Source organism: Megascapheus bottae, unplaced genomic scaffold (genome assembly GCF_031878675.1).
Source record: "Megascapheus bottae isolate mThoBot1 unplaced genomic scaffold, mThoBot2.hap1 HAP1_SCAFFOLD_97, whole genome shotgun sequence".
NCBI classification, from domain to species: domain Eukaryota; kingdom Metazoa; phylum Chordata; class Mammalia; order Rodentia; family Geomyidae; genus Megascapheus; species Megascapheus bottae.
Genome location: NW_028327628.1, coordinates 65,312 through 88,221, shown reverse-complemented (window position 1 = coordinate 88,221; position 22,910 = coordinate 65,312). Strand labels below are relative to the sequence as shown.

The 22,910-nt window shown below is 43.0% G+C and overlaps 1 pseudogene; it reads right to left on the bottom strand.

The window, feature by feature from the left end:
- Positions 1-18,665: 18,665 nt before the first annotated feature.
- LOC150039564 (putative RNA-binding protein EIF1AD pseudogene) lies at positions 18,666-19,151 on the bottom strand (annotated as a pseudogene).
- Between the last annotated feature and the right edge of the window lie 3,759 nt (positions 19,152-22,910).

Sequence of the window (22,910 nt, the reverse complement as noted above, 5' to 3'; positions counted from 1 at the left end):
TGTAAGCTGCCCTAAACTATGAATCAGTTCAGGTCAAATGTTCTGACATGGCTGCCCTGACTTCCTTTGGTGGGTTTGCATATAGCCTGGCTTTCCCTCCTGTGCATAGGCTGTTTGGCCATTGGCATTGGGGATGGAATGATGCGCGTATGGAATACACTCTTCATAAAGAGCAATTAAGATATAAAAATTTTCAAGATTGCAAATCCAAAGTTACCCTAACAAGGATGCTTTCTTTTTCCTTCCTTCCTTCCTTCCTTCCTTCCTTCCTTCCTTCCTTCCTTCCTTCCTTCTTTCCTTCCTTCTTTCCTTCCTTCCTTTCTTCCTTTAGGTCTTTCCTTCTTTCTTTCCTTCTTTCTTTCTTTCTTTCTCTTTCTCTGTTTCATTCTTTCTGTTTCTCTGTTTCTCACTTTCTCTTTGTTAGTTGTGATGTTAGAAGTCTGGGCCTATGTACTGACCATGAGCTCTTCAGCTCAAGCCTAACACTCTACAGTTTAAAGCACAGTGCCACTTCTGATTTTCTAGTGGTTCACTGGAGCTAAGTGTCTCATGGACTTTCATGCCTGAACTGGATAGGATCCGTGGTCCCATCCGGCTGAGTAGGTATGAGACACTGGCCAGGCTTGTTTTTCTTTGGGTTAGTCATGGGGTTTAAATCTCTGGGCATATGTGTTGCCCCTGAGCTCTTAATCTCAAGGCTAGTACTCTACCATTATGAGCCACTGTGCCATTTAGAAACAGATAAGCTTTTAATATAAAATTACCAATTTTTGAAAACAGTTTAAAAGTATCTGGTGTTGCAGCTCAATCCCATAATCCAAGCTACTCAAGAGGCTGAGATCTGAGGATGAAGCTTTAAAGGCAGCGGGGGCACCGGGCACCAAAGGACCTGAGAATCTTATCTCCAATTAACCACTAGAAATAGGAAGTAGGGCTTGGTTCAAAGCTAGGGCGGTAGCCTGGAGCTGAAGAACTCAGGTTTAGCTCTGACACCAAGTTGTAGCCCCATGACTCACCCCCCCAAAAAAAAGAAAAAAAGAAATCATCCTTGCCACAGTAACTTTGAACTGGAAACCTTGCAAAAATCTCAGCATGGTTGCGATTTATGGAGAGCACATTCCATGTATGAATGTTGCCGTTCCCAAACAGTATGGGGGAAAAAAAGCCTACACACAGAGAAAAAAGCCAGGCAAATGCAAATGCAACAGGGATGTCAGGGAAGTCATGTCCCAACATTTGACCTGAAATGATTTAAAGGTTAGGCAGCTTAAGCATAGGAAAGAAAGCAGAGAAATAGGAAAAAGACATAAATATTCCCCATGTATGGGATCAAAGAGTCTGGAAAGAGTATAACACTTACACAATCTTTAAAGCCCAGGTTGGCATTGAAACTGTGATCCTTGTTGTGCCAAGATTGTCCCATGTTCTGGGAATGTCCCCCCTCCCCCCTTGCTCAAGGCCCATTTACTAGGAAGCAAAAACACATGTCCCTGGAACTAGCCTGGACTTGAACCCCAGGTGGCAACAGCCCAATGCTCAGTGGTTAGACACCTGAGCTCTGACCAATCTTGAAGCAACCAGTGGTTTGAAGTTACCAAACAGCTAATCAGGTGATTGTAACTATGGAATTCCCCTAAAACTTGTTTGTATAAAAGCTGTGTCAAACCTTTGTTTGGGGCCTCAGCATTGCCAGCTATGGGTACGTGGAGGTTCAAGTTGGAACTTGTGTCTGAGTTTGAACTTAAAATAAATGACCCTTGCTTCTTTGCTTTGACTTTGGCCTCTGGTGGTTCTTTCGGGGTCCTAGGAATTCCGGTACAACAATCCTCAGATCTCAGCCTCCTGAGTAGCTAGGATTACAGGCATGAGCCACTCTGTCTTGCTTGGAACAAACATATTTTAGTACTTAAAAATAATATTGCTTGGAGTGGTGGCTCATGCCTGTTATTCTCTGTATTCAGGAGGCTCAGATTGGAGGATTTTGGTTCAAAGACAGCCCAGGAACTAAAGAACGTGAGACTCTTTCTTCTTCTACTTTTTTTTGCCACTCCTGTAATTTGGGCTTAGTGCCTGAGACATGTCCTTGTGCTTTGGCAAGGCTAGTTTTCTAGCACTTAAGCCAGAGCATCACATCTGGCTTTATCTCTGTATGTGGTACCAGGAGATTGAACCCAGGGTTTTATGCATGCTATCCAAGCACGCTACCCCTAGGCCATGCTCCCAGCCCAAGAATGTGAGACATGTGAGACTCTTATCTCCAATTAACCACTAGAAAACCAGAAGTGGTGCTGTGGCTCCAGGGGAAGGGTGGTAGCCTTGAGGTTTAAAGCTCAGGGACAGCACCCAGGCCCAGAGTTCAAGACCAACAAAAAAAAAGAGCAAGAAATTAAATCTCAAGGCATATTGGAGCATATTTATTTATAAGGAGATTCAATATATCCAGCATCTTATAGTTTAGAAATCAGAACCTAACCCTAACCCTGAATCATTTAATTCTGTCCATTGTCATTTTGTGCTATTATAGCTAAGATGATTTCATCAAGCCAATTAAGTAAGAATGGCAGCCTTAACACAAGAGAAAAATGAAAATTAAAGGGCTCCTCTCTATTATAATAGGACTGACAAAATTTACCTTCAATTCTACATTGAATTAGAGTGTATCTAGGGCATGTTCTGTGGCAGCATATATCCCTTGCTGTTGAGAAGCCAGGCCTATCTCTTTTCAATAGGGAATGCTCAGTAAACTCTGTTTATTAAGTAGCCATTATAACTCTCAGCAATAAGAAATGTAGCTATCCAATCTTGTTTTGCTTTTTCTGTTGTGGGCCTTGAACTCTGGTTTTGGGTGCCATTCCTAAGTCTCTTTGTGCACAAGGCTCTACCACTTCAGCCACAGCTCCATTTCTGAGTCTTTCTATGGAGATAAAAGTCTCAGGACCTTTTCTACCCTGCTGGCTTTGAACCATGATTCTCATATCTCAGCCTCCTAACTAGCTAGGATTATAGTGAATTACCAGGAGCAGATGTCTGTGAGACACTTACCTTTCAAGAAAGGTAACAGTTACCAGCCAAGAAATCTGGAAGTGGAGTTGTGGCTAAAGTAGTAATGTGCTATCCCTGTGTGTATAAACAGAAAAAAACAAACTCCCGGTCCATCTGTGAAATTCTTATCCCATATTAATTAGCAAGAAATCGTAACTGGGATCTGTGGCTCAAGTAGTGGAAGGCCAGACTTGACATAAAAAAAAATGCTAAGCATCAGTGTCCAGATGCTAAGTTCAACAGATTCAAACCCCAGAATCCACACACACACACACACACACACACACACACACACACACACACACACACACACGAATATGTGTCTGTGAAAGGTGCCATTGAAAGCACTAGTACTGGGACTAAAACTCGGGGTCTGATACCAATGCTTGATTTCTTCCTGCAAAGCAGATGGCGGTACCACTTCAGCCAAACATCCACTTTGGGTTTTTCCTAGTTTGTTGAAGATAGGTGCCTGTCAACTTTGTATGCCCAAGCTGCATTTGAATGTTGTGCCCAGATTTGGGGGTCCCCAAACACCACCAAGTGGGTGAATCTTATGTAAGAGCATGAAAGTCTTTATTGCAAGCTTAAGCCTCGATTCACAACAGAAGAGGACACAGTGGGTCTGAGTTGAGACTGTCTTCCTGTTGTACAAGGTTTTTATAGGGTTCTGGGAACTTTTCAAGCATAGTCACAAGTTGGAGCAAATCATGACACACTGCAGGACAAATGGCTGGAAGTGATTGGTTAGCTCAAAGGGTTGACGTATTATGAATTGATTGGCTCCTGCTAGTGCAGTTCCTGTGGTTCCTCCTAAAGCATACATGCTGAACTGCAGGGAAGCTAGTCAGGATTGCTTATCTCATCTTATCCTGGAACCTTAAATCACTGGGGGTGGTCTTTCCAGAGGGAGTTGTCTGGAATTTACTGTTTTCCTTGAAGCTGCTAGCTCTGCTGGTTTAGAATTGGGGTCAGATTGACTCTCTGGCAGGGCCTGCTTAAAAATAACTCTTTACTGAAGTTGATAGAACTTCAAAATTAATTTAGCCTTCTCATGAACAAGGATCCTCATATCTTAGCCCCTAAAATCACAGGCATTACCACTGATGCTCCGGGTCAAATCAGGTCTTGGCATCCCCATGCCAGGCCAAAGCAAGTGGGGAGCTCTAGACCCCGAGTGCTGGGCATCAGTGGGGCTGCAGCATACCTGGAAAGATAGGAGCTCGACTCTCAGCAGCAGAAGCAACAGCAGCAGAGGAGTGCCAGATTGATCCTAGCACACACTGGAACCACAACAAAGTGAACCCCTTGCACTAGTTGCCCAGAAGCACCAGCTACTGCCCAACAACTCAACTACAGCACTTTCTTACCACCCCACAAGCAAGGGGGAACCAAGGAGGAACGGGACTCACAATTGCAGCTTGAGAGGGGGGAGACCGGTCGTCAGATCCATATGCTCACACCCGGATAGGCTGTAACACTCCACAGTAAGGCGAATATAGGTAGATGCAGGCTTTTCCTGATGAGTGAGGAAGAGGGAATTGGGATTCGTGGCTGCCCAGTGCCCAACATTGGCATTGGTGGGGGTGACTCACCCCCTGGCCATAACTTAGTGGTAGCATCCGGTTTCCTGCCAGCAAGGGGCAGAGGAGCAAGAAAGTTGAAGCATGGGCTGCACCAGCAGAGTTAGTAATCAGAGGTGGCACCCCTACCCCTAGACCGTGAGCACAGATGGGCCTGGAGCCGGAGGCTGGCCTCGGAGGGACACACAGTCTCTGACATGAAGGGACCCCTTTCTTGACTTCCCAGAATCCATCCATTCTAGGCATTTCCCATCTTTATGACAAAGGAGGACTTGACCTAAGGCGGGAACGGCAGAATCCCTGATAACAGCTCAGATTACAAGAGCAGTTAAACCAGGTGGAGTTACCAGAATTCCTCCCCACCCCACCCCCCTTGGCCTGCCAGGGAATTCCCTCCCCTTCCTTTGTCATCAGAGCAGTGCGCCAGAAGCCCACCGAGATGATAGGTCAGTTCAAACAGCAAAGGTGTCAGTGGTTGCCCCAGCCATCAATCAGCCATGCTGAATTCCATTGGCCACCTGTATATGGCCAGCCCAACCACATGGCTGGGGGCCTATAAAAGTAGCCTGTAAGATCAGGTGGGGTCGCTCTTTTGCTCACATCTTAGAGGCGGCCCTGACCGGTCAGCATGATTCTCGATGCTAGGCACAGAATAAAACTCTGTTTAACTTAACTTCCAAATTCCGCTTTTGTGTCAGACTCGTTCCTTTGATCACGGACCCTAACATGACACAGGGGAAGGAGAAGCAGCTCCTGCAGGAGGTGGTTGTGAAACTGAAGGCCCTGGGCTTCCTGCCCAGGTTGGGCTGGTTGTGGTGTTCCTTAGGGACTGGAGCTGTCCTTAATGAAGCTGCTTGTCCCAGCTGCCTGATGGGTGAGTGCCTCACATGCCTTGGGGCTGGAATTCCTCCCCCCTTAGCTCCCTGCTTTTGGTTCAGACCTTCAGCTACTTCCCACTCCTCCTATTCCTCCTCCTCTGTGGCAGTTCTGAGTCAGTGTTCCCCCCCCCCCCGCTTTTCGTTGCCTGGTGGGATTAGTTGTGGTCCTCCCCTGCACCATGACAGGGATTTGTCCCCTCCGCCAGTGTCTGGATTAGAACCCAGGGCCCTTAGCACTGTGGCTCAAGGAGTAGAGCACTAGCCTTGATGATGAAATGCAGAGGAACAATGCCCAGACGTGGAGTTCAAGTCCCACAACTGACCAAAAAAATAAAGTTGCTTCTGCAGGTGTATCCCACAAATAATGAGACCAGACAAAGTGCTGATATTTATGGTTCATGTTAGTAAATCAATCTGAAAACACAATGGAACCACAGAAATGCGTAAGTTTATGCTCCAAAAGATCCTCAGATTTGGGCATTTCAAAGGCTTTTTTATTTCCTGCCAGTCCTAGGCCTTGAACTCAGGGTATTAGCACTGTGCCAGGGCTATCTCAAAACTAGAGCTCTACCACTGCCAGTTTTTTTCCATGTATATGTTCCCAAGGCCTACCCCTAATCAAACTCCGGAGCCCCTATCAGGCTTTATTTATTCATTCATTTTTTTTTTACTATGTGAATCATGAGAACTTCGCCTGGGCCCTGTCCATCAAATCTTCAGCTGCAGGCTACCACCCCAGCCTTGAGACAAAACCCTACTTCCTGTTTTCTAGAGGATAAATGGAGATAAGTGTCTCAGGTTCTTTTATGGATAAATGGAGATAAGAATCTCAGGTTCTTACTTGCCTGGGGTACCTTTGAACCTTGATCCTAAATTTTCAGGCAACTGAGTAGCCTGGATGACTGGTGTGAGCCACGTGGCCAGGACTTAACATGGCTGTGTGTGTGTGTGTGTGTGTGTGTGTGTGTGTGTGTGTGTGTGTGTATGTATTTGTCTGTTATGGTGCGCTGGAACTCTGGCTGAATGCTATCATTGAAATCTTCAACTCAAGGCTATCGCCCTACTCCTGGCCCTGGATTTTGTCCCTGAGCTCTTCAGTTCTTGGCTACCACCCTACCCCTGAAGCCACTGCATCACTTCTGGTCTTCTAGTTGTTAATTGGACATAAGAATCTCTTGGTCTTCAGTGCCCAGGATGGCTTTGGAGCATGATGCTCAGATCCCAGCTCTTGGTAGCTAGGATTACTGGCAGGAGCCACCCCACCTGGCTTTAAGGGTCTGTTTGATTTGCAAATTGGTAATTTATTGGTAAATTATCGTAATTTAGGATGCAAAGCTGTGGGTTTTGGCTTAGATAAAAGGCATCAGGGCATTTGAGTTTTATTTGTTTGGCTACAATTTTGGGACAAGTGTTAGAAATTTAAATGTGAAAGTCTATTAATTTCAGAAGCTTTGTTCTGTCTAAAACCACTTGGGCAGTTAGGTATCAAAGAAAGGGACAGGGAAAACCTAGGAGAAGTCCATGCATGTTGGAAAACAATAAATAAGCTAGCATGAAGATGCTTCTAAACCTAGTGATATGGGAAGAGTGGACCATCTTCATTCTGTCTCTTTTCCTTGCAGACTGACACTGGAAATTCTAATGTGGATGATGTGACTGGTATTTCTAAAAGTTGGTCCTTGGGAAACTTTAAAAGAGGGATAAAGATTTATCTGAGTAATATAATTTGGCTTCAGTATTATTTTGTAATTGGGTGTAAGTTTTAAAAAAGAGGCCCATGATAAGCCTGGATTTCTTCATGCAGTGCTGGTACTTAAATTTTTTTTGGTTTGTTGTGGGGCTTCAACTCACCCTGGGAACTGTCCCTGGGCTCTGCAGCTCAAGGCAACCACCCTACCCTATGGCCAAGCTCCACTTCCCATTTTCTAGAGGCTAATTCGAGAAAAAATTCTTAAGTCCTTTTGTACCTGGGCTGGCTTTGGACTTTGATCTCAGCCTTTTGAGTAGCTAGGATTACAGGTTAGAGCCGCCTGCCCACCTGCCTGGCTGGTGCTTGTATTTCTTGCATTAACAAAAAATAGTCATTTAAAGCTGGATACTTAGATTCTTGCCTATAATCCTAGCTACTCCAGAAGTGGAGTTTGGCTCAAGGGTAGGGTGTTACTCTTGCTGAAGAGTTTAGGAACAACACCCAGGCCCAGGGGTAGGACAGGAGCCTTGAGCTGAAGGGATGAGGGGAAGTGCCTGGCTGCTTAGCCAAGTTCAAGCCACAGGACCCACAAAATAAAATAGATGACAAGCTTGGCATAGATCTTTGTCACTGGATTGAGATAAGAAATGGCCTAAAACTGCTACAAACCCGAAGGTTTCTTCACAGAACTAGGAAACTAAGAGTGCTTTTCCTCTACAATAAGGTAGCAATTATGTAATCTTGCTGATTACTCTTTTGTGATTTAGATTGAAAAATTGGAACTTAGGCATTCAGCATTAAAAGAGATGTACTATTATTAAAAAAATTAAATGATATGCATTAGGGTAGTTTTGTTGTTCTAGTACTTGTGATCAAACCCAGAATCTCTGGTGAAAAAGTGCTGCACCTGTGTTTGAATCTTGGTCTTCCTGTTATCCAGGTTAGCCTTCATGTTCTGGGCTTAAATGAATGATCCTCCTTGTTCAGCCTTCCAAGGTGTCGGACCTGTAGTTGTACCACTGTGTTGTGGGAGATTAAGCTTAAATGGAAGATATTCATTTTCTATAAGCTTTCTAGGAAGCTTTTACTGGAAATTTCAGAATTCTCGGTCAAAGCTGCATTATCAATGAAGGAACTCTGTGGTCCCAAATGATGGCTGACTATTCTGACTGTGAGGCAAATGCCAGAAGGCAGGCACACACCTGCCTTCTAGAAGTGGCCAACTGGTTTTCTCACACAGCAATGGTTTGGGAGATGAAAGATTTATTCCCAGAGTAGTGGATAAGGTCTGGTAAGACAAGTCTGAGGTCTGTAGCCTAGAGGAACTTTTAGCATCAGAGAAGAGGTAGGAATTACAAGCAAATTAGGGCCTGCAAAACTGGCAAACAGAAACAGTCTGGTTTGGAGCAAGCAATCAAGCTTCACATCTACAAAAACCTCCTCTAAAGTTAATTCCTCTATAGACACTCACATTCACACTTTCTCATTAACCCCTCCGCCCCAACCACTACCTGCTTTGAAGAACAATGGAGGTGATGTAATATGCTACAAACAAAGAAACCAAACAAAGCCAAAAACCTGTGAGTGATTTTTCATTCTTTTCAATTTTTGCCAGTTCTGGGGCTTGAACTCAGGGCCTGAGCATTTCCTTCAACTTTCTTAAGGCTAGAGCACTACCACTTGGGCCATGGCACCACTTCTGCCTTTTTCTATGGATGTGGTACTGAGGAAACCAACCTAGGTCTTCACTCATGGTAGGCCAGCACTCTAGCACTAGCCCAAACTGCCTGCCCTAAAATACCCTTTTTAAAATACAAATTATACTTCTCTCTAACTTTTTTTCTTTCTTCCTTTGTTTCTTTGTTTTGTAGGTCATGAGCCCTGTCCCTGAGCTCTTGTTCTCAAGGTGACTGCTCTCCCTTCCGTTTGAACCACAGCCCCATTTCCTGTTTTCTAGGTATTAATTGGAGATGTCTTGGAACTCTTCAGCTCAAAGCTACACTGTAACCTTGAGCCAAAACCCATTTCCCATTTTCTAGAGGTTAAGTGAAGATAAAGAGTCTCAGGTCCTATTGTGCCTGGGATGGCTTTGAACCTTGATCCTCAGAGCTCAGCCTTCTGAGAAGCTAGGATTAAAAGCATGAGCCATTGGGCCGATTTGGACATAGGTTTTAACATCATGGAAATTCTTGAGCATTTATGAATTAAATTACAGTATAAGGTTTTATTGGCGCTCGGAGATTCCCTTCTTGAATACTTTTTAAACATGACATTTGAAATATGATGTAAATATCAGTGTTAATAAAATATTTTAATGAAAAGTAAAAAAAATAGTAGAGGACATGCCTACCATACAGGAAGCCCTGGATTCAATACATCAAGGCCAGAAGAGTGGAGCTATGGCTCAAACAGTATAGTGGTAGCCTTCACCAAAGCAAACTCAAGAGTGCACAGGCTCTGAGTTTGAGCCAGAGGCTACCAAAATTTAAAAAAAAACAAAACTAAGAGCCCAAGCAAAAACATCTGTGAGAATTACATATCAAAATCACCTTCCCAATGCTTCTAAAATAATAAAAGACAAAAAGTGGTAGAAGGCAAGGTTTAAACAACAAATCCCAGGGAGAGTGTCCAGGCCCTGACTTGAAGCCCCAGGTCTGGTACGAAGCAAGAAAATAAAGCTGATGGAATCAGACTTTTTGTTTGTTGCCATTTCGGGGGCTTGAGCTAGGCTTAGAGGCTATCCCTGAAATTCTCTTAAGTCAGAAGGAATGGGTCATGTACCACATTTTGTTTGTTTTTTTGGTGGTGATGCTATTGTTGGTTTTCTGCTAATCCTGGGAATTTAACTCAGGGCTTGAGAACTGGCTTAGAGGTTTCCCAAGGCTTGTGCTCTACCACTTGATCCAAAGCAACACTTTGTTTTCTCTGTGTATGTGACACCAGGGAATCAAATGCAATGATTTGTGCATGCTAGACAAGCACTCTACCACTAGGCTACACTTCTGGCCCTCACGTCCCACCTTGCAATGAGTTTTCACACTTTTCCCTGTGTTCCAAAGCCACCACTGGGAAAATTGACAAACTGGTCATATGACCAGGGTCCCTTTCCATTCTGACATATATTCCTGATTCTAAACAAGAAAAAATATTGAAACAGACCCCAGGCATGTCATCTACCACAAAATCAATTCCTATAGCACAAATACCATTGCTGGAAAATAGTGCCACAGATTTTCTTATATCTCTATATAAAATCATACCTACTCATATTAGAGGTTTAAGTTAGCACTCTCGACAGTAAAGAAAACCAGCCAAAATGAATTATTGCAAGCATGAAAGTCTAGTCCAAGTGTTCTGTGTAAAAAGCTAATATGTGCAGCATGCTTCTTTGCAGGCCTTTCTCCAAACAGATCTCTAGATCAGCTATTGTGTCATCTTGGAAATCTACAGTCCATGTCATACCTCTGTCATAGAAAATCTTCATGAACACCTCCAAAGAAAGGAGCAACTTACAGCATAAAACTGTAGTGAGGACTTATCTCTACTTCTTCAAATTCTTTCATTTCATATTTGCACAAAGCAGTCTGGCTCACTGGAGGCAAAGTGCTTCACTCATCAACCCCTTTACTTTGGTTGATGGAAAGGGGAAGTTATCCCAAATAACAGCTATGCCTCTTAGCATCAAGGGTCCTATCTTACCACAGTCTACATCCTCCATTGCCTGCATTCCTTTGTCTCTCAGTATTCACCAGTAAATGCAGCAGATTCACTCCCTCAAATGCAGCTCACTGGCCCCCCAGTAAGGACCTATGTGCTAGGACATCAGATTATACGTGGAAAAGAACAGTATTGGGGTCAGGAGTTTGGCCAAGGAGTAGAGTGCTTGCCTACCATGCATGAAGACCCAGATTTGATTCTTTGATACCACATACATAGAAAAAGCTGGAAGTGTTGCTGTGGCTCAAGTGGTACAGGTCTAGCCTTAAAGCCAATGACAATATTCAGGCCCTGAGTTCAAGGCCTAGGACTGTGAAAAAGAAAAGAAATAACAACTCTGAATGGTATTCAAGAATTCAAACAGTGACATTTTAATAAAATTGTAACAATTTATGACATAAAGATTGGACAATAATCAATAGTAAAATAAAGAGTAAATACCAATAGTAAAATAAATATTACCAATAGTAAAATAAAAATTTTCCAGGAGTAGGGGTGAGGTAGGAGGCAGGCTTTAAATTTGCCTACAGGCAGAAAGGCTAATTTTGGGTCCACACTTCCTGACACTCAGTTTACTAAATTTATGAATGAAGAAATTTTCCATTAATTGCACAGGGGTTGGTTGATCCTGCTAACCAAGAACTTTGCCAATTTGAACTATTTATGGCAGATCTAGGCAGTATTAAGTCAATGGAAGAAATACTGCTTGATCTATTTCAGCGGTATCTCTAAGTCGTTCTGCCTCATTTTGGGTTAAGAACAAGTTGGGTGTCCATATAATTCAAAACTGAGTTTGGCCTTGCTACAAATGAAAAACATGCACACAATGCACCAGCTTCATACAGTAGTGATGGCTCCAGATCTCCATCTGTCACCATTGGGAATATCACTGGTGGTTTCTAGGTATGAGTTCTGCATTCTGTTAGCCCTAATCTATGAATTTGGACTGAACAATGATAGAAAGTAGGTGTATTTAATCAGTGGCTATGCCTGTTTTCTTTCTAAAAAGAACCCACATTACCTGGAAGAGAATATCCATAAAAGGCCGTTGTGCCAAACTGGTAGTAATAAGGACCTGTGGGGGAACCGTGCTGTTTGCCATCTGTCCTTCACATGTCCACACTCAGTGATTCAAGCAGTCAGGAGCCAGAATGCTCGTGGCCCCGCACACCCGGAGCAAGTGGGGCATGTCTGAGGACACCATTGACTGACGGTCATCCCTATTTGATGATGTGGCTATGACCTCATGATCTGTATTTAGTGAGCATGTTTTGTAAAGCAAAATTAGATCTGCACTGACAGGCTGATCTCTGGAGTCTGTATTACTCATGGGCTCCTATGCCATCTTATCCCCGCGTGGATGGCCAAGAAGGATTCGAACATCTGGCGCCCAGATGTGAGGCACTACTAGCGAGTAAGTGGACCTCTTCAAGCAATTATGTGGAAAGGAATCTTGGAGAGCAGGCACCTTTACTTTTATGAAACTGTTCTGTCTTTCTGCCTGTGGGTGATTCCAGGCAGGATATGGGATGAGTCCATGTGAGACTCCCCCATCAGAGACGCCATCTGAGTTGTTCAGCAACCTTGGCTCTGGCACTGGTCGCTGAGACCGGGCCCCCCCTGGAAGGATGCTCTCTCTACTTGTGGGTAATTCCAGGCAGGATGCAGGATGAGTCCACGTGGAACCTCCCCATCAGGGGCGCCATTCTGGGTTGCACCCCCACCCCAGCATACACCCACCTTGGCTCCAGCACTGGACACCGAGAATAGGGCTCCCCTGGAAGAATGCTCCACTGCCTCTGTAGATAAAGATACAGGCCAGCAAATTTATCCATCTCTGTTTGATCTCAAGCTCAAAATGAGAGCAAGCCTCTGCAACTTCTTGGGGGGTCTTGCCTCTCAGACTCCTCAGGAATCCTCTGGGGTGGGGAGCCCTTCCCTCAGTAATACTCTCCCATGAATTGTTACTAATCTAGTGGTGAAATGGATGATGTGATTAGTATTTCTTAAACTTGTCCCTTAAAATATATTAAATTGGGAAAAAGTGTTTTAAAAAGAGTAAAAAGGAAAATTAGGGCTAACAAAATGTTTGTTTAATTGCTATTTCAATTCGCCCTTGTAAGTTTGTAACAGTTTCCAGTGGGCCCACAGAAAAGAAAAGCAGGTCCTTATTCAGATGTAAATTTTGCCCTTACCAAATTCCAGGTAAGATTATGCTTAGAGAATCTTCTGTAAACATGCCTTACTAATGCCTGTGTTACTGGACAGGAAGTTTTAAGTATAATAGTGGGTAGTTTACAATCCTAGTTTTGCTCTAAGCCCTAACTGAGCAGAATTTGGGTTGAAACCAGCCACAAGTTCAGGAAAGAAGCTTGTAAACCTGAGGCTATGTGCCTATCAGTCTGTAAGTTAGGCTAAGCTTTTAGGGTCGGTGGTCAAGTATAGAGACAACGCCCCTGAGTCAGCTTGAAAAAGTTACAGAAGATGGATCTTTGCCCAGATTCCACTCCTAGGACTTTAGCTAGCCTACTCTTGGCCATTGGCCCCCTTAAAAACAAAAATGGGGGGATACAGGTACCTAAGGCATTAGGCCTCAAGATAAGCTTGCTGATACTTTATTTACATTAAAGTTTTAAAATTTTGATTCTAAAGGATTTTCCCCAACTTATAAGCATTGGGGCACCATGCTACCTCGCCTAACCTCTCTGCCCCTTGTCAGATGGAAGGGCCTGATCACTAGCACCTGGCAGGAGCCAGCCCCTCTGTTAACAATGGGGCAAGGGTTTGCTTGTGTTTTCCCAGACAGAGCAGAGAAGGCTATCTGGATTCCCGGCTGGGATGTATGTCCCTACACAGCCCAGGGAAATGGAACTGATGCAACAAGCACTGCAGAAGATGAGCCTGATGGAAATGATCCCTAAAGCCCACCTTGAGGACAGCCCTGGATCAGAAGCCTGTCAGATTACCTGGGGAGACATGGGATTTTAAAACCCTGGTTAACTGTTAACTGTCAAGTTTCAGGAATAGGCAGTCTACAAGTTCCTACCACCACAAAATGACCTCTCAGCAACACCGCCACCAGCTACAGCCAGCTGACTTAAGTCCTGCCTCCACTTTTGTGACCTTGCCAGTACGGCCCCAGGATACTGACCTATCCAGAAAAACCACCCTGGACTGCTCTGCCACATATGGTTGCCACGGACTCTTCTCAAACCTACCTCATCCTATGTCTAGCCCAGCATGGGAACCAGAAGAAACAGGAACTGTGGAGGTCTGGAGTAATAAACTTGACTCACAAGCAGGGGACCGTGATATGATTATGAACTATTATTTTTCCTCAAAGCATGCTGGGAGGACATGGGGGATGTGATTCTCATTTACCCCAATACCGTTTCTGAAGCCCACCTAGTCCTCTTTGGCCCACCCAGATCATTTCCACAACAATCACCCACCTGGGAGGACCTTCCCTAGGGACCCTGTTTCCATCCACATTCACAAGCTCTCAGGCACCTACACAAGGACTCCCCTACCTTGTTCATGGTCTGATAGGCCACAGGTTTTTCCAGCTGGTCAATGAGACTGTGTAAATGGAGTAGCAGGTCCGAGGAGGACATGTTGAACATCACTTAGAACATAAGTTCATTCAGGGTGTGTCTGTTTTTGTGATGATAGAAATCATCAGAAGAAAAGCCCATCCATATTGTGAAGATGGAACAAAGGGTGCTGTGATCAGATTGGTGACAGGAGAGTGAGCAGCCACCCTTCCTATCATCAGGACCCTCTCACCATAGACCCTTTCAAGGTTCAAAGCCAGCCTGGGCACAAAAGCACCAGAGTCTCATTTCCAAATAACTACTAGAAAGTGGGAAGTGTGGCTTGGTTCAAGGGTAAGGCAGTAGCCTGGAGCTGAAGAGCTTAGGGACAGCACCTATGCCAAATTCAAGCCTCTTGATCTTGGCCTCAATCTACTTCAAGTATATGGAATTTATCTGCCTAGACTAACCGCAGTATTCAGAATGATTTTCAGTAGTTCACATTTGCATTTCCCTAAGGATTAAAACCTTTAATAATTATTTTAGCCAATTCCCAGAATGTTATCTAGGTTTGATATTCTATATTATGAACTATGTATTTCTTCAGGGTAGTGAGAGGAAGACAAATCTCAACACAGGTGTTTTAATCACCATTCAGGAAATGTTACTTATGCCCTTATTTTATTTATTTCTGACAGGCTTGGAGCTTGAACTCATGGCTCAGGAAATGTTCTTGGGCTTTCTCAAGGCTAGTGCTTTACCATTTGAGCCCCAGGATCATTTCCTTTTCTATGTATGTGGTACCAAGGAATCAAACGTAAGGCTTTGTGAATGTTAGGCAGGCACTTTACCACTAGGCCATGCTCCCAGTCACAGATTATTATTTATATATTTTATGCCTTACTAGTGTTTATGTCCTGAGTACTCTTGAACCACAACTTTAGCCTTATTTGTTCTAGCTACCTACCTATCAATCTATTGATCTATCTGTCTATCCACCTATCTGATATCAATCAATCTGTCTGTCTCCTGAGTGGCTATGATTATAGGCATGACCACTGGCACCCAGTTCTTAGCTATCATTTTAAGGAAATTTAATCCAGTCATTGGAGGTGGGGGTGGGATTTACTAAAGCAACTCCTTTACCTGCACATATTTGCAAAAGAAAACATTTACTTCAAGGATGGACAGACACTGGTTTTGAAAAAAGCAACATCTGGGACCAGAAGTTTGTTCTAGTGGCAGAGTACTTCCCTGGCATGCATGAAGACCCAGGTTTGATTTCTTGGTTGCACATACAGGGTAAAAAGCTGAAAGTGGAAATGTGGCTCAAGTGATAGAATTCTATCCTTGAGGAAAGCACAAGGACAGTGCTCAGGTCCTGAGTTTAAGCCACAGGATTGGCAAATTAAAATAAATAACATGTGATTATTAATAATACTTTATGTAAAGGCATGCTAAATTAAAGTGACAAATTTCACTATCTCTATACCCAAAATATAATACCAGTCTTATCTAAAAGTCCCATCAATGCAATGGGTGTCTTGAACAAAAGGAAAGTCAGCTGGGTGACAGTGTCTCATGATCATAATCCTAGCTATTCAGGAGGCTGAGATCTGAGGATCATGGTTCAAAGCTAGCCCAGGCACTAAAGTCCGTGAGGCTCTTATATCCAATTAACGACAAGAAAACAGAAGTGGCACTGTGAGCACAAGCTTTGAGCTCAAGAGCTTAGGGAAAGGACCCAAGCCCAGTTCAATTTCCATCACCCACACACAAAAAAAACCCAGAAACCTTGCAAAAAATCCCGTAAACCTATTCTTTCTTTTTTAACACAGGAGAGTTTGGATTTGAATATTGATATTCTCATACAAAGTCATCTCATTAAATTAAGTGCATTTTTGCTGTGTTCAACACCAGAAGAGAAAGAAAAGTGCCTGTTTCTTTCCTGATTTCATTCATGTAATTGAAAATGAAAGGGAGCCCTTGGATCCCCTCCTACCACCCCAGGGAAATGAAAACATTTTGTTTTCATTTTGCTTCTTCTAATTTTTGTGTTCATGATTGCATATATGTGAAAATGCACAATCTAATTTGATGACTGAAAGTTGACCAGACAGAACAGGAATATTTTCCACTCAATATGGGCTATTATCTAAGGGCTGTGTTATAAAATGTACTTCATAAGTAGCCAGTACTTTAATGATTTGCTCATGAAATCAAAATCCTTGATTCATGACTTTTTTCATATCTTCACACCACAAATTCTCAGAACTTTAAATAAGACAAGCTGAATATGTGGCTCGTGAAAAGTTCCAGCATCAGTCAAACACACATACACACACACACACACACACACACACACACACACACACACACACACACACAAACCTATGCAAATCACTACCTTAGCCATTACATCATATTTGTCAATGTTATCACCTAAACCAAAGCCAAATAATTGTGGAGAAAAAGCTATACCTCATTTTATATTTTAAAAACATGATTTAAAGTTTATCCTAGTGGTAGAGTGTTTGGCTAGCATTTACAAAGCCCCGGGTTCGATTCTTTGGTACCTCAAACATTAATAGAAAGCTGGCAGTGGTGCTGATACTCAACTGGTAGAGCTGTAGAATTGAGAAAGACCAAAGAGAGTGCTCAGTCCTGAGCTCAAGCCTAGGACTGGCAAAAAACACTATGACTCAGCAATTCCACTATTTGGCATTGACCCAATCGTCCAGAAACAAGGACATACTAAATCCACTAGCACAACAATGTTCATTGTAGCAGTATTTACCATAGCAAAGACATGGAACCAACCCAGATGTCCCTCAGTTGATAAGTGGGTTTTGGGAATTCTGTTATAGTAACACAAAAGGAGTGAGAATCCAAGGGCAGAAAGAAGATTCACTCCCCTTTGCAGGTAGTCTGGTTAACCATACATCTTAACTACTGAGGACAAAGAGAGAGAAAGATAGGGACTTCAGGACAGCCTAGGAAAAGTGTGACCAAAATAGTAAAAGCAAAGGACTAGGAAATGGATCAAGCAGTAGAGCACTTATCTAATAAATCTAAGGCTCTTTAGTCAATGGCTGCAACTGTAAAAAGAAGTGAGAGTAATATCCAATTATAATCCCTAATTCATGATTCCAAAACACTTTATTATCATAAAATGGTAACATACAAGACCAACTATCAATGTATAAGTAAAAATGACATGTTTAATGAAAACACTTGTATTTTATAATATGAAAGTTACACTTCCTCAGCCTAATGAAAAGAATTATTCTTTTTTTCTGATTTTTTTTTTAGTGGGTCAGTGGATTGAACTCGGCCATGGTGCTATCCCTGAACCTCAGATCTCAGCCAACTGAGTAGCTAAGATTATATGCATGAGCCTCTGGGCCAAGCTCATTTCTTTCTCTTTCATAATATAATTGTTACTTAGGATAGGAAAATGAATTTTTTTCTGTTTTATTTATTTCAAGAATTTATTAATGTTGACTTTCATCCTATTTCAAAGACATGTTAACAAACAAGTATTGAAGAAGGGAATCTCCATATATAATCACTGGTACTTAGTTCTTCGAAAACATAATTAAAATAGATACATTTTAATGTATATAATAAAACATGTCTATAGAATCATAATTTTTTGTTGTTTAACTGGAGATAAGAATCTCACACTACCCTGACTTAGCTGGCTTTAAACGAAAACTCAGCTCCAAGTAGTTAGGATAACAGGCAAAATCCACCAGCGCATGTCTTTTTTTTTTTCCAAAGGAGATATAATCCTGTCATGGGCTTTTTCTGCCTTGGCAGGCCTTCAACCACAATCCTCAAATCTCATCCTTCTGAGTAGCTAGGATTTAAGGTGTGAGCCACAAGCTAAGCCTGGCACTTCCTAAGTGCTTAATGAAACTGAATAAATTACCTGAAGACCAGTCCATTGCTATTTTCTCCTCAGTCTGCCCACTGCCTCCTAAGGCCTCCATAGAAGGCTGATTGTGTTGTTTATTTCCACACAGAGATTTACTCAGATACCAGTACAAGTTATTGCCCACCAGGGGTTTCATGGTCTTAGATCAGAAAGTCAGTTCAAAGGGGGACCCTGCCCTGTCCCCATCCAGGGCAGAAGATCTGCAGGGTACCCTAGGAATTTCCAAGCCCAGAGGAACCAGGGACTAGCTCCTGAGCAAGTGGAGAAGTGGATCCCTGGCTCTCAGCCTGCCTCTTCCTCTTCATTTTCATGATACTGTCTGCGGTAGGTGTTAACTGAAGAGGTCAGGATCAACTTCAAAGCGAGACTCTTCTCCTTAGGTCTGTGGCTCATCTATGAGCTCTGGCTGAGGCTGCCTGTTCTTGTTGTTCTGTTTCTCAGCCACTTCATAGAATGCTTCAGGCCAGAGCAGTTCCTTCTGCAGAGAGTGCACATGGTCCTTGCAGAGCACAAAGGAGATCTCAGCCTTCACTTTCTGTCCCTCTTCAATGGGGTCAACAATGAGAAAGTCTCCTCTCTTAATCCAGATGTTCTTTCCATACATGGACGGTATGCTCACCAGGAAGAGCTGCCCCTGTGCTGTCTCCACCTCAAGTAGATTGCTTCCTGGGGTCCTGAGTACCCTCACAATCTGCAGCTTGTCAGAGGGTACATGTGTTCCCCCAGCACCTCCTTTACCACATGCTTCCTCTTGGTGACCTTGAACATGCTGAGTCCTGTCCAGAGTAATGAGTGAAGCAGAGACTGTCAAATTCTCTTCACAATGTCTTCAGATGGCACTCTCAGAAATCAGGAGTGCTTTGAAGATGAACAGCCTTTTATTGAGGAGTGACTTCGGCCCTCAGGTCCCACAGGCACCTTCTGGTTGGCTGCTGCTGGGAAAGACTCCTGCAGGATGTGCTTCCAGGCTGAGCCAATGCAGACACAAGATGGCGCTTGCCAAAGATTGGGATGGTAGCATTGGCTTGAAGCCAAGTGTCCCCTGTTTCCAGTTTCTGCGAACACAGTAGCAAGCCCTCGTCGAACTGAATTTCCGGAGCTCTTCGGAATCCTCCTGGTCATAATTCCTTCCCTTTGTCAGTCCCTCTAATCCTTCCTGATGTTAGGTCCATCAAAGGGAAATCCTAGCAGCACAGGAGCCTTCGATGCTTCCACAGAATGCTGGCTGCTGGTAGGCTAGCACAGGAGGCAACGCTGCTGAGGAGACTGCGGGAGCTCCAAGAGCTACAGCTCTCTAAACTGCAGGATGCTCAAACTACCCAATTTATAATACTTTGTAGGGTGGGTCTTAAGGAGAGTAAGAAGCAGAAGTCGAGGAACATGTTAGTGCCCGGAGGAATCAACATGCACCGCCAGGGCCTGGTGGCTGGAGGAGCTCTTCCTGGAGCTGGAGCACCAGGGTGAGGGAGCATTAGGGTGAGTGCCAGCTGTGTAGCAGCCCTTGGCTGGAGTCCAAATGAGGCACCAGAGGGTGGGTGGGACAAGGCCCTATTGCTGAAGCTCGCCTGAGTATGTGCCTTTAGATCTAACTCCAACGTACTGCAGGCAGGGCTGCACCCTATACATTAAAATAAAGAAACTTATTTCTCATCAACCTGGAACATCATTTATGATACTTTGATATATAATGGCTAACTGAGGCAAATCTTTTTATTTGTAACAGTTATAAAAGAATGAAGACTCTGGGGTTTAGGACCGAATACTGACTGCACAATTACAAGAGCAGAATGAGAAACTGGCTGAAAAGACTGCTTGGAACTGATCTGAGGTGGTAGATACACAGGATGGAGAAATTGACAGGCAACCCGAACAGCTAGATGATATGGAAACGTCGTGTTTCTTTTCACATGATGCTTTGCTTTGCACATGAATTCACTTATCGGTGTTGTGTGTCTCAGATAAGTATTCTGTTTGACATGATTCAAATGAAGTTTCTTTCTTTTCAAAATAATTCTGGGTGCTGGGAATTCGATGGAAAACAGAGCCTTGTTTATGTCAGCTCAATCTCCACCATTCAGCTCTGTGTTGATTTGCAATAAAGTATGGAAGTTGCACTGAAAATGACCCTTCTTTTTGCCTGGTGCCACAGTTCATGCGTCTAATCTGATTGGTCATGAGCGGGAACTTTGTGGTTCACGGATAACCAGGGCCCAAAGTTATCAAGACCATATCTTAGTGGGTTGTGGTATGATCCATCTTCACTCTTGAGGTTTGTGGGAGAGAACTTAGTTGTGGGAACTAAACCATTTCTCTAATGAGGAATATCTGAAAGGGGTACAGACAGCCTTCACCAGGAGTAAGAAATGCCCATATTTCTTCTTTCTCATTTAAGCTGCCTGGGATTGTTGAATGGTTGGACTTCATTACACAGGGCACATTCTCAAGATACACCCAAGTATACAAAAAACCCAGATTTCAAGACACTACTCTAGGCCTGAGGATTTGGAGCTGGAGAACACTGTGGTGAATGCTACAACATTAACGATTTCTGTGCCAGTGGCTTTACTGTATCCTGACTTGTCATCTTGTGGATAGATATTCAAGATTGGTATTCCTGAATTGTATGGCAAATGTATGTACAGTTTTGTGAGGAATCTAAAATTGGCCTTTCACAGTTGTTATTGGTAAGATTAAGGGGACTCCTCTACCTGTGTCCACTCAGGACCACTTCAGTAGAATACAAGTAGAATGCCAAGGGCCAGACCTCTCTGACAGAACTCTCCTTTCTACAAGGGCATTATCATTTTTCAGATGGAGATGTCTGAAGATGCAACTCAAAATAAAAGGGCTGCTCTGGTGTGAACACACATTATGTCCTTGTAGCAGGGATGTAGTGGGAGGCTTCAAAGGCACCTCAGTCATGAGATTTTTGGATGTCCTGAATAGACTGATGCAATTACAATGGGAGTAGTCAACTTCTTGTGAGGATGAGCTTGGTATGACAGTTGATTCAATGATATCTTGCCCTCTTTTTGGCAACAGGAATATACAACCTAAGAAAAATGCTGAACACTAATTGCAGCACTATTTACCATAACAAAGATATTGAACCAACCCAGATGCCCCTCACTTGATGAGTGGATCAACAAGATGTGGTATTTATACACAATGGAATTCTACGCTGCTGTCAGAAAGAACATCACCCCATTGTAAGGAAATGGAAAGACTTAGAAAAAATCATATCAAGTAAAGTAAGCCAGACTCAGAGGAACATAGGCTCAATGGTTTCCCTCATTTGTCCTAATCAGGAGAAACCTTGGGCTCTCCTAGCAGAGATTTACAATAGAGCAAAACCTAGATACCTAAGGCCATACAGTATGATGCTAAAAGAAAGGACCTCCAGGATATAGAAACAAAAGCCATAGAATGAGTGATTGTTGTCCTTAATGTACTATGTTATGTCTCATCTCTTTGGCTGTCCCTCGATTATCTCATATTGTTACAGTATTTCATCTTTTTATCTGATATATTGTATATATGTGTATTTGGTTATTTAAAATAGGATAGAGAAGGGGGGGAAACAAGATGAGGGGCAAGGGTGGGGGGAGGGAAATGGGACCAAGACATGAGTAAGGGTATCAATGTTTGTGAAGTAATGCACCTTCTCTCTGGTGAATATAATGTAACCTTCAATTGATTACAGTAAAAATATTTAATAATATTTCTTCAGCCTGTGAACTATAATATTAAACAGTTTGTTTTTGAATGAAAATATCATTAAAGATGTAATTCCAGTGGTAGAGTCTAACATTTCTTCTTCTCTTTCTCCTCCTTCAATTCCTCCTCTTCCTCTTCCTCCTCTTCCTGCTCCTCCTCCTCTGCCTCTTCTTCCTCCTCTCCTCTTCCTTATTCTTCTACTTCTACACTAAAAAATTATAGCAACTGTAAGAAACTTTAAATCCAGTAAACAATAAAGAGCAAGGAAAGTGCTGCTCCTGAAAGACTCAATTTATGAAACTCAAAAAAGTGAGTGTTTAGATGAATTCCACTGGGCTTCATCACACTGAAATAAATAGGGGGGAAAAGGCATTTTCCAGTCATGTGATCAGATATTGTGAGATAGAAACTTAAATGTCAAAACATCTTCCTTATCAAAGGTCATTTCGTTGTTGAGTAGCTCTGAAAGTAGAGATGTATATGTAGGCAACTATTTTGTTCATTTAATACTGAAACATTCCCAAATAAAGTCTGCATATACTTGCAAAAAATGACATGTTTAATGGCAGACAGCGCTTTTATTTTACAATATGAAAGTAACACTTCCTCAGCATAATGGTAAAAGTTATCCATTTTTCTGATTTTTTTTGGTGGGAAAAGGGGATTGAACTTGGCCTGGGTGCTGTCCATGAGCTCTTCAGCTCAAGGCTACTGCCCTAGCCTTGATACAAGTCTCATTTCCTGTTTTCTAGATGTTAATTGGAGTTCAAAATCTCAGATCTTGTAATGTCCAGGCTGCATTTGAACCTC